The sequence below is a fragment of the Carassius gibelio genome, chromosome A5, assembly GCF_023724105.1.
Source record: "Carassius gibelio isolate Cgi1373 ecotype wild population from Czech Republic chromosome A5, carGib1.2-hapl.c, whole genome shotgun sequence".
In the NCBI taxonomy this organism is placed as follows: Eukaryota; Metazoa; Chordata; class Actinopteri; order Cypriniformes; family Cyprinidae; genus Carassius; species Carassius gibelio.
In genome coordinates this window covers 8313776-8325818 of record NC_068375.1, presented here as the reverse complement: position 1 = coordinate 8325818, position 12043 = coordinate 8313776, and the positions used below count along the sequence as shown (strand labels likewise).

Below are 12043 nucleotides of genomic sequence, written 5' to 3'. Positions count from 1 at the left end.
GTGTGGGTCCTAATGCACCAGTGTAGTGACGGGACACTATACTGATAAAAAAAAGGACCGTCTTTCGGATGAGATGTTAAACTGAGGTCCTGACTCTCTGTGGTCATTAAAAATCCCAGGATGTTCTTTGAAAGAGATTAGGGGTGAATCCCTAGCATCCTGGCCATATTCACTCATTGGGCTCTGACCATCACTGGTGGTGGTTGAGAAGATTCCCTCTTTTCTATGAAAAGCGTTTTGAGTGCCCAGAGAAGTGCTGTATAAATGTAAGGAAATTATAATTATTATTATTCTCACGGTGGCAAGCAGCAGGCTGAGCTTCTTGCATCTTGCTTCAGTGTCCATTAAGGAGATGATGTTTGTCACTAAAGGAGAAAAAATCTGATAAAATGGGGCTCAGAGCCACCTTATATAGTTGTCAGCTCCACCCTTTTTGGCAGGCTGAAGCGCCATTGGTTCGTGCAGCTACACAAACGTAAACAAATCAGGTTTCAGTATCAGAGTAAACTGGAGTTCCCCATAGTGTGTTAATGCAACACGACTATTCGAAAGCAGCAGTAATTACAAGCATTGCAATCCACACAGCACTAGCACTTTTTACCATGCCATTACTGACACTGTAGAAATATGGTAAATTATGGTATTTATTGTTAATGACACTATTATTAGGCTACTTATTATAAGGCTACTTAATAATTTAGTTTTTGTTATAGAAACCATAAAAAATATGTTAATGAAGAGTCATGATCTTACTAAAACGATTGATAACTCTGGATTGAAGAATTAATAGTTATAATAAATGTTACATAAAATTATCATTCAGTAATTAAAAGCTTGCAGTATGATTGATTATGTGTGTTGTCAAATGCATTTGCAGCATATTCAAAAACACCTACCATTATTATTATAATTTTTTGTCTGTTATTTATAAACTATTTATTTATTCCAATTTAAAGGCAATGTAAAGTTATTGCTGTTTCATGAAACCTGTTGTTAATGCATTTATGCTTTTAATATGCTGTAGCCTGAAATATTCATTATGCACGCTCAAACTCATGCCCACTCAACTCTGTGTGTTGGAGATTTGAAACAAACAAACAAAACTAATTCTTCATGTCGTAAAAGAAATTGTGGCACCACGATACGGTCCTATGAAGGGGGCCCTTGGGCTTGTCACATCCCCAGGGTCCTCTGTGTTTTTAATCTAGGCCTGCCATTAATTTATTATTAACTTTAATTTAACCAAGCACGTCACTTAATAATGAATTCTTATTTACAACAACAGCCTGTCAGGAGAATATCAATATCCTGGAAGACATACAGACATTCATATCTCAAACAATTCATCAAAACATAACACACACACAAAGAGAATAGTTAAACATTTACAAACTAATGTAACTTTTTTTTTTTACATGTTCCAATCATGTGAAGCAGCAAAGCCTAAAGCATTTATGTAATTATGTCCCATTTAAAAGGTAATATAACTCACAGTGATGTGCTCTGTAAGGAGCCTTAGTAATCAGTCTAATAGCTGTGTGATATAACACCTCTAACTGCTCTATAGAACACCTTGGAGTGCATTTGTATATACCACATCACCACAGTCACATATATAAGAAATGTATAAGAAGCCAAGATCTACTAGATATAACTTGCATCTAAGGATTAATTATATGATCAGTGAAAGTTAAGGCACTATTAAGTCAAATCTGAAGAAATGTATAGGACGTTACCACTTTGAGTTCTGACCCATTCAAGAACTGTCTTTAGGACATGACTGGTTCTTTGCAAACCACATTATTTTGTGCTAATCAAGACAAGGTTTAAATCTTTAAAACCGTGCATTTAATAAACTGTGTTCTATGATGATCCTACAGAGTCTATAATGGTGTCTTGTGCACATAGATGCATATGGGTTTCCTTACTACAGACAGCCTGGGGAATACTATTAATATCAGTTGAAAACAAGGTTGAAGCTAACACAGAGCCTTGAGGAACACCTTTGATAATAGCTAGTGGATAAGATAGTTATTGCTTAATCTTTTCACATGGGATCTATTAGACAGGCTGTACATCAGATAAGATAATAAATATGTTAAGAAAACCTATTAATTGCTTTTTAATAAATTTCTCTATAGACTTTGCAACAGAAGGCAGAATTTAGCATATATTAATATGCATTCATTTTATCGCCATTCTTATTGGCATTTACATAGTTCAAACCAAGCCTGTTTTAAGTAAAGCAGGTCCCTGCACTAGACAGTGTTTATTCTTAAACTCTTTTACAGTATTCCAAAATGTAAAACATTTTACATTTTTGAAAATAAATAAATAAAAATCTATTGCTGTAAAGTGGGATATGAGAAGGTATTTTAACATACACACACAAAAAATACAGACTTCACCTTTAAAAAAAAAGACATTTTGGCTCCAACGTCTGTATATTCTCTGACACATTTCACACAAGCCACAAATCCTAACAAGACCTGGGGAAGAGGGAAATAATGGTTTTCATATTCTCCTTGTGTCAGCAGTCTGCTGTCAGCGGAGCTACATTTTACTGACAATCAAGCGCTCAGATCCCTCTCTCCCTCCCGCCTCTTTTTAAGAGTGACGTTAAATAAGTACATATTCGAGATCCCAGTTGGCTGCTAAAGGAGCCCTGTTGCCATCGCATTCATTTGGCTCAATGTCTGTCCCAACAGAATCTCTGATTAAAAATAAATTCTGGAAGCATTAGCGCTGAAGCTGTGTTCGTCTCCACAATCAAAAGGCAGGGGACCGAACAAAAAGGCCACACAAGCATGTGAGGGAAACTGGAGGAGAACAGAACGTTCACATGTGAATAACTGAATATGAAATAAAGCTGGTGCTGTCTTTGTTTTCTTTTGTCTTTCTTTTTTATGCTTGCTATATTAAGCAATTTGATTAAAATGGTTTTCTGCTGTTTCTGCTATACACTGAAGTAAGACCATTTTGGACACCCACAGGTAAGAACATCACAAGCAATCGTGGGTGCTGATGAGAATAAACAGAGATGCTTTCCTCCTGAGAGAGTCTCACACGGATCTCCTTTAGAACTACAGAAGAGATCTCAACGAATTCTCAAACTGTGCTCAGATTTGCCATGATCTCCAAGAGATCTCGTTATAAACTTGAATATATCATATTCTCCCAAGAGCATGTGATCACATCGCAGTTCTGTTCTCTTACTGTAAGCTATTTTTTATTTTTTAAGTCTTAAGCAACCTCTGAACAAAAAAAGAGAGCAACATCTCAGGAATAAAACTGTAATATGAGCTAGCTTTTCATTCTTTATTAAAGAGAGGATCTGCCTGAGAATTTATCAACCATGCAGTGCCTAACTAAAAAAACCTATAATACAATATCAAATCAACGTTAAAAAAGGCTTTGCATTCATAACATGCATATCTTCTAGCTGTTGGCAGTGTTTGTAATGTGTCAGGAGCTGCGATAGGTCTTCATGACACTCATGCATGGCTTTAATAGAAGGGGTTTAATATTACATTGTTCTCTGAATAATTAGTGTGAATGCTCCTTTACAGTTCATACAATTCAGCATTTGATTTTTATTTTCAACTTTTTAAGTCCTGAGCACAACAGATTTATAATCAATCTAATAGCAAAATAAAGTCACCCTATTTTTAAGATTACAGCAGTTTTATTGCCTAGGTTATGCTCACAATCAAAGGCCTATGTGAGAAATAAATACTGTATTTGAAATAGTATGCAGTATATGACACAGGGTCAGAAAGTAATGGGATTTGGGGGAAAAATGTCTCCCAAATTCTAGATAAGTGGGCAAAACCTGCCCCTGCCCAGTTAGACTGAATGGATCATGGCCGTGGTGATTAAAGGTGAATGTGAGAGCGATGTGATGTGAACGTGTCTATGTGTGTTACGTTTAGATCAGTCTAGTGCAGAACTCACTGTCCTTTTATAATTTGTGCCCAGTTTGAATAAATGTTCTGGTCATACTAAGACTACAATGCATAAGAATCAATAAAATAATTCATTTTCAGGTTTTTTAAGTCTGTGACTTAACTCTGAGTCATTTCACCACACAAAAACTTTTTCATCTTTTTGCTTTCTTTTTTAAAATTTTGCATGTAGATCTATTCTATTAATCAACATTAATAATCACTATTACAATATCAAGAGTAATAATCAACAATAAAGATAATATTGCAATTCTGCCCGGTAATGAATTCCTGATTTATTTATTTATTTTATTTTATAAACTATATAGTTTATACGGACTATGTCTGTGTTTATACACGTACATCACCTTTGAGCAGCATTAAACGATCCATGCAAATTAACATGCAATGACAAACATCTTCTTCTCCATCTTTGCAATGTAAAGCTGGCTTTTGATCATGTTGATGTTGTTTTTTCTTCATAATAATCTATTCTTGTTTGTATTGTGTCTGATTGAGAAGAATTATTTGACATAAAAACAACAACAAAACCAGAAACGCTTAAATAAGGTAATCATAACAAATGTAAAAACGCCCAGGAAAACATTCCAAGGGACAACGCTGTCGTTCACGTGACAATGACAACATGACAGATGTTCATTCATTCATACCACACACATTCATAATATACTGAGCTTGCTTTAGTCTCAATGTAATTACTCTTCAGAAGACATACGAACTCAGAGACTATTCGGTTTAGGATGCAGCCTTAGACTACAGTGCAGTAAATGTTGAACTACTTTTCTCCTTCTTTTACTTCTAAGAGAAAAGGATTGAGTTAATCTACACAGCGTGCTGTTTTCCCGCCTCTCTGCTGTCTTTCCTCTCTGCAGAAGTCTGATTCATCATCTTAAGGTGTGTTTCCCAGAGGCTAGGCGTCTCTCTCTCTGCATGTCAATATCTCTGTTCACTGCTTCTAACTTAAACAGAGCACACATCACATCCCAGGGAATGCCCTTTAATAAATAATGAGGCAGCAACAGGGCTTGACTAATTTCAGCCTGCATGTATATTTTAGATGAATAAGAGTTTAAACAAATGTGCTTGTCCTTCAGTGTGTGCCTTTGGGTGCTAAGTTTAAAGCATGCAATTAAACCTCCAGCGTTTGTAAACGTCCTCCATGTCCCTGTGACTCTTCCTGACACATTTCTACAATTCATTATGCCGCTGATTATTTTTCCCCCTTTAGCACTGGTTTTCTTTTATTTCCACACGATGTGAGACTATTCTTACATGAGGGCTTGTGGTGCAGAAAAGAAACAACACAAATGAGATTGTACACATCTCAGCTGTTCCTTCTACAAACATCAGTGAGTTTGAGTGAATTAAAGCAGATCAAACAGACGCTTCTCATTAGAGAAAGACCAGGGCATTCGTTTCTCCTCATTTATGTTTCAGAGCAGGTTTCTGCTGATCTATCTCGATTTTCTGAGACAAAGTTAATAGCTACATAAAACAAAGCTAAGAACTCCATTAAACCCTCGGAACTATGGAAGATTAACCTCTAAGCAAATCTTATCTTCTTTCTTTTTTATTTTTTAAGTATCTTTTATTAAAAGCTTGTTTACTGAATGAAAGGATCCTTCAGTATATGCTACATTTAAAAAGTAGCTTGAATTCCCCACTTTGATCGAAACAAACAAACAAACAAACAAAACGCAAAACGTCCTATTGCAGCTTATTCTGGCTTGGAACATACTGTCCTTTTGGCCAGAAAGAGACTTGTCCAACATGTAAAGTCACAAATCTGAAATCATATCTTAGCATAAACGTTTGTAATTATAATTGACAAAAACGACAACAACAGTCCGTTTACTGAGCGCCACCCTCTATGTTTCTCATTTAGACCAAATTACAGTGAGAGAAAACTGAATCAAGATTTTTCTTACATGTGCTAGAATGAATATTGCTATTAAAACTTACGCTAGTAAAGCTATTATTTCCGTGAAGTGAAGATGAATGCTGCCTGTATACTCTCTGGGAAGCGTGTATACTCCCTTTTCTAATCAATCCAGCAACAGCATTTGTAATAAACGCCAAATTTAATATCGTAACGTCTGTCAGTGTTTTGCTAATTAAAACCATTAAGGCAACTATGATGGTAAAGAACTGCCAGCTTTAATTTGCATGTATTTACCTCTATAGCCATTAACTATATATGAATGCATGCTTTCTTCATTACAGAAGACCAAAGGCAAATAGACATTTGGCTGGCGACTCTTTCTTGGCCAGGTGTGTCATTGCATCATTAGCTTCTGCACGAAACGCTTTAGAGCTGATTTTATGCGTGACATTTGCATTTGCAGTCTGTTGTTGTCGTCTCTCGATGTAGATTTAAGGGTGAGGCTTTGACGAGGATGTCGCCTTTCAATTTGTGCGTTTGTCTGCTTGAGTCAGTGAGCTGTGTATTTATTCAGCAGGAGAACTGCATTTGTATTCAATTCATCATTCTTTGTAAGATGGCAGTGTGTTTAAATCCAGGCCGAACAATCTCAATCCCCTCGCCACATCTCCCTCCCTCTCTCGCCCCGTCATCTCTCGCTCTCCTTTTCTGAACGTGCGCTGCATGAGAAGAGAAGCAGGCGATTGAGTCGCAATTTCTCTGCGCCGCTTTCATGCCCTTCTGTCTCATCATGACACTATTTTTCACCGTTCTTTTTCAATTTCAGCTTCTCGTTTCTACCGACGCCTGCATTTGAACCATAACATTTTAACATTTGCCTTTAGTTTCAGCTTCATTTCATTCTCTTTTAATTTGTCAGTTCCTGCAAACCACTATTAAATTAAAAACATGGTTGTTTTTGTCCCCACCACTTTATGAAATAGACTGCAGCAAGGATGTTTCTAATACAGAAGAAACATCTCCAGTTGTCGAGCAGGGTTTTCATTTTAGAAATGTGAGTTATAATGAGAGGCAATCTCACAATCTGTTATCAGTCACAGAAAGCGAGAGTGGTGATGTCCTCTAGCACAGGCTGCCTGAAGACATACGCTCATATCTATTATCAGTTCTGTGGATCGCTATCAGTTCTAGTGAAATCAAAATACAATGCAAATGAGTGTTTCCTGAATCATGATATTCTACATACATGCATCTTAGAACAGCTCCAAACTTAAGGTGGTCATGAACTGTGAAATCATATTTCCCTTGATCTTTTGACATATAACAGGCCATTGTACTAGAAAATCATCCTGTAAATTTCAAAACTCGAAACTTTCTCGTTAGTTTAACAACTGCTTTTATTGAATCCAAGCTCAGAAAACAGCTTGATTTGCAATGTGCCACTTTATGATGTAATAGTGTGGCTAAGCCCCGCCTCCACGGGAGAAGATCAATGCCTGCTTCTACATCACTGCCTCTTAGCCCCGCCCACTGATACACGCTTGTAATAGAGGAGAGACGCAAACACAGGATTACTCCAGCAACAGAACCGTGCAGATGACATTACAAGACCACGACACACTGTGTAGTGTAATTCATTTTTACACAGGACAGTATTATATAGGTTTTTTGAAGAGAGAGTTATGTAAAAACACACTAACATTATAAGTGAACCTCAGAGAATATTATAAAATAATACAAAATGCAGTTCATGACCCCTTTAAGTCAACTTATAAACCTATTATAACAATTGGCTCATTTGTAACTCCAGATGGTGTTTCTCTGTGTCTGTCATCACTCTTTCTGCTCTTTCTGTTTGAAGCAAATGTCTGTTTTTTTACTTCAAAACTGACTTTACGCATTCATTTCCATGCTAAATACTGCCAGGAAATGTTTTTGTAATTGTATTACATTACTAATTAAATTCACTTTAGATATTCAAAATATAAGTAACATTTGCAATTACAAGTCAATAACTAATTAATACTGAGACTATGAGAATATGAGTCTATTTATACTCTAATAACTGGTAGATACACCGCTATATATCATTTCAGTATTGCAAATTTCAATAGTTCTATGAAAGCACCCTGTATGGACTTAAAGACGTGAAGCATAAAAAAGACCTTTTTACTTATATAGCACCATTAAAAACAACAATTGTTGACCAAGGTGCTCAATAATAAAACCAAATACTACATTACAGATTACACTCACATACTATCAATAACAACACAAATTAACTAAAAGCCAAAGAAAATACAGGTGCATCTCAATAAATTAGAATGTGATGGAAAAGTTCGTGTATTTCAGTAATTCAACTCAAATTGTGAAACTTGTGTATTAAATAAATTCAGTGCACACAGACTGAAGTAGTTTAAGTCTTTGGTTCTTTTAATTGTGAGGATTTTGGCTCACATACACAAGTTTCACAATTTGAGTTGAATAACTGAAATAAACGAACTTTTCCATGACATTCTAATTTATTGAGATGCACCTGAAGATTTATTATGAGCTTCACCTTGAATTATGTAGCATAGGAGCAGTTCTAATAAAAACAGGTAGTTTTGAAGGAGCAATGGAGAAAGCATCACCTCTCAGTTTCAACCTAGCCTGAGAAACATTCAGTAGTCTCTGGTTGGATGACCTCAGGAACTTACTGGATAGTAGGTCATAAAGTTATCCATGTGCTAATTCAAAATGTGATGAATTATTTTATCTTACCTAGGACACAGAGATTTTTTGGTTTTGACCACAGAACTAGTCTGTTTGTCAAATTTAAGAGAACTATCAAAAAACAGACACAAATTCTTCAAAGCCTTCACAGCAGACAGGCCAACAGAGAATCCAAGCCCCTCTTATCAGATTCCAGGGACAGATAAATTTGGGCATCGTCTGCATAACAATGAAAATAAATATTGCATTTCTTTACAATTTACCCCAGAAGAAGCATATACAATGAGAATTATATTGGACCAAGAATAGAGCCTTGAGGTACACCTCATGTAAAAGAAGCCGCACCTGAGGTAAATTTACCAGTATTAAAAGAGAAGCTTTGATTTTATAAAATAGGAGTGAAACCATTGAAGAGAATTTCCCAGAATGCCTGCAAAGTACTCCAAACATGAGATGAGAACAGCATGGTCAACTTTGTCAAACCCTGCACTTAAATCTAACAGCATCTCCGACGGTGCTGTTTCTGTAGCGTGTTATTTTCTTAAACTCAGTTGGAAAGCTTCAAAAATCTTGGTTCCATTAAGAAAGCCAACCTGGTTTCATGGCAAATACGTACCTCGGGGCACTTTTTCCCAAGTCGCGAAATATGTACCAAATAAGTACATATCACTGCAGAAAGGAACACTAGAGGCAGTAAAACACCTTTTATTCCTTTTCACACAAATTTACAGAGATTCACAAAATTACTTTAAGAATATCATGTTATGACTTCAAATTAATATTAATTTGCTGGGATATTTGAAAACTGAATGTTAGCATAATAAACCCATTTCTAAGTGTTTTCAGAGGTGGTCAGTTTGTTCGGTAGCTCACGGAGTACAGAGATGGACTTAAGAGGCGAGGAGCTGTCAAAACTGTTGGGTCTAAATTGGGAATTTTAAGAAATGGAGGAATAATGAAAATTTAATCAGTGAGTGATCAGCACTTGGCAATCTTTATTTGTGAAATACTCAATGACGCATCAAAGAGGCTTGCTGATGTCAAACGAATATCTAGAATGAGGTGATCGAAACACTTGAGGTTAATCTGGCTGGTCTGACACAATCAGTATAAACGCATGTTTATTGGTTTCAGTGAGCGCCACACAAAGAAGCTGTTATAACGTGCCTCATATGGGTGTAGGCCCATGCAAAACATGGATCCGAATTTAGACGTCAGAAGAAACTTTAACTTGATGAGAAACCTCCCCGTCTCCTGCGGCACTTCCTCCCTGGCAAAGGCACAGTGGGCGACACAAATAATCAGGTATAGATATCAGTGATGGAACAAACTGTGTACCACTCTGTATATCATAAGGTAGCTCTTTGATGATATTTTTAATATCAAGCAGAGTTTGTCGGTCATATATTAAAAGTGACGAAAAGTGGCGCTTTTTTGATGCATTAAATAACAATTATTCAAATTTTTAAAACGAATTGTTATGCATATAATTCACTCTGGTTAAAAAAAAAAAAAAACTAATACATTTTGATGTTTGCATCACATAACCAGCTCCATATGTATGGCTTTTTCAGAAGTTGTAAACTTGCTTGATATCTCGAGTGCAACGGAATTAAACTAGAGTCATGATAAAAGAGCAAGCTAAAATGGACATTTCATTTCTAAACTGCCAAAATATACACAGCAACCAACATGACAAAACGTTGCCAGATTCACACTCATCTGAACTATTTTAGTGCCATGCAATTTGAACCTGAAGGTGTTCAAAAAGTGTAAGAAGTACAACATAATATAATTTTGACAAAATGTCTCCACGGGAAAGTTTTTCCAATGAGTTTGAAAATATTGAGACCAGCATCTGATACTTAACATTCATGTTCTTTCACTTTTCTCATTTTGTATTTGCACAAATATGTTTGAATTCAGATTTAATGGGGACTTATTGACATTTATACAAAATTGTATATTAAATATTCCTCCATCCATCAAAGCACTTGTCCTGTGTAGGGTGGCAGTCTATCCCATCATCTCAGGCATGGATTCACTCTGGATGAATCCCTTCCTCACAGGGCTAACACACACAAACATCGACACCCATAGCCTACCTAATTTTATGCAATACTTTATTTACTGTCTCCAATTTACCTGTCTGGGATGTTTATGGATTAAGGGGAAACTGGAACACCCTTATGAAACCCATATGAAAACTCTACACATAAAGGGCCCTATTTTAACGATCTAAACAAAAAGTGTAAAGTTTGCACTTTGTAGGTGCACTCAGGGCGTGTCCAAATCCACGGTCCAAAAAAACGGTCCTTGCGCCTGGGCGCATTTCTGGAATGGGTTGTCCCTATTCTCTTAATGAGTAATGGGCAGAACGTTCAATAAACCAACCATAGTGTCATCTCCCATTTGCTTTAAGAGCGAGATTTACATGGCGGAATTTGTTGGTGGAAAAGCTGCACGTTTCTCTAGCGAAGAAACCGATCTGCTCGTGTGCAATGTTAAAGCGCGCGAGCAGATCATCTACGGGACAAGCAGGAATCCACCAAAGCTCTGCGCGAGTCAGTTAGCATATATGTGTGTATTGGCACGATTGTTCAATTAATTGGCCAATTTCATTTATCATTATAAGTAGTAATAGGCTGAGTTGCAAATAGGTAGCCTTATTCTAATACATGTAATGACTATCCATCATTACATTTTAATATTTATGTAGCCTACACAATAATATTCTTTTATACTATAATCCTTTTGTTTTTAATATTTGTAATGTTTGTGTGATGCGCATCCCTTTGTGTAATAACCAAAGTCATCGCGCACTGTGGACCGTCCAGAGGCGCATTTACTACCAACGCGCTCTTTAAATAACAAAAGCATATTGCACCATTGACTTCAGACTTTAGACCAGGTTTGAGTTGGTCTATGGCTCAGTCTAGTTTCAGCTCCTTAAAATAGCAATTAGTCTGAACACACCTCTTTTTTAGACCAGCATGCCCATAGGCGCACAAATGGGCGCAAATGCTAATTAAATGATGTGGCGCTAGATGGGAAATTGTGAATAGGGCCGGACTGAAACTAGCAAACACACTTGCGCTGTGTCTTGCGTCGCATTGCACCGGGTGTATAATAATGCCCAAAGACTTCTTGACTTAAACTGGGTATACATACAGTATACATACAGTATAAGTATATATCTTCTGCCTCGACTTCTCATCTTGATTTCACTGGATAATTATCTTGGAGAATTCGTGCAATGCTGCATTATAATTTGGCCAGAAACAAGGTATCTTAGAAGGAAGCCTACATTTTGGAATAATCTTTGTTTCACATTCCTATGATGCCTGAAAATGCTGTTTATTTGTTCTATTTAGACATGCAAATTCATCAATAACTTCTTATTTAATATGGACAATAACCACACACTGTCTAAATCAACTGACAATTCTGGTGGTGCCAGAGTAATCTGAAAACAGGACAA

At 36.5% G+C, this 12043-nt stretch overlaps 1 protein-coding gene across 2 annotated transcripts in view; it reads right to left on the bottom strand.

Annotated features, from left to right (window-relative positions):
• The window catches only part of flrt1a (fibronectin leucine rich transmembrane protein 1a), a 51974-nt gene that overhangs the window by 20904 nt on the left and 19027 nt on the right, over positions 1–12043 (bottom strand). The window lies entirely within an intron of this gene.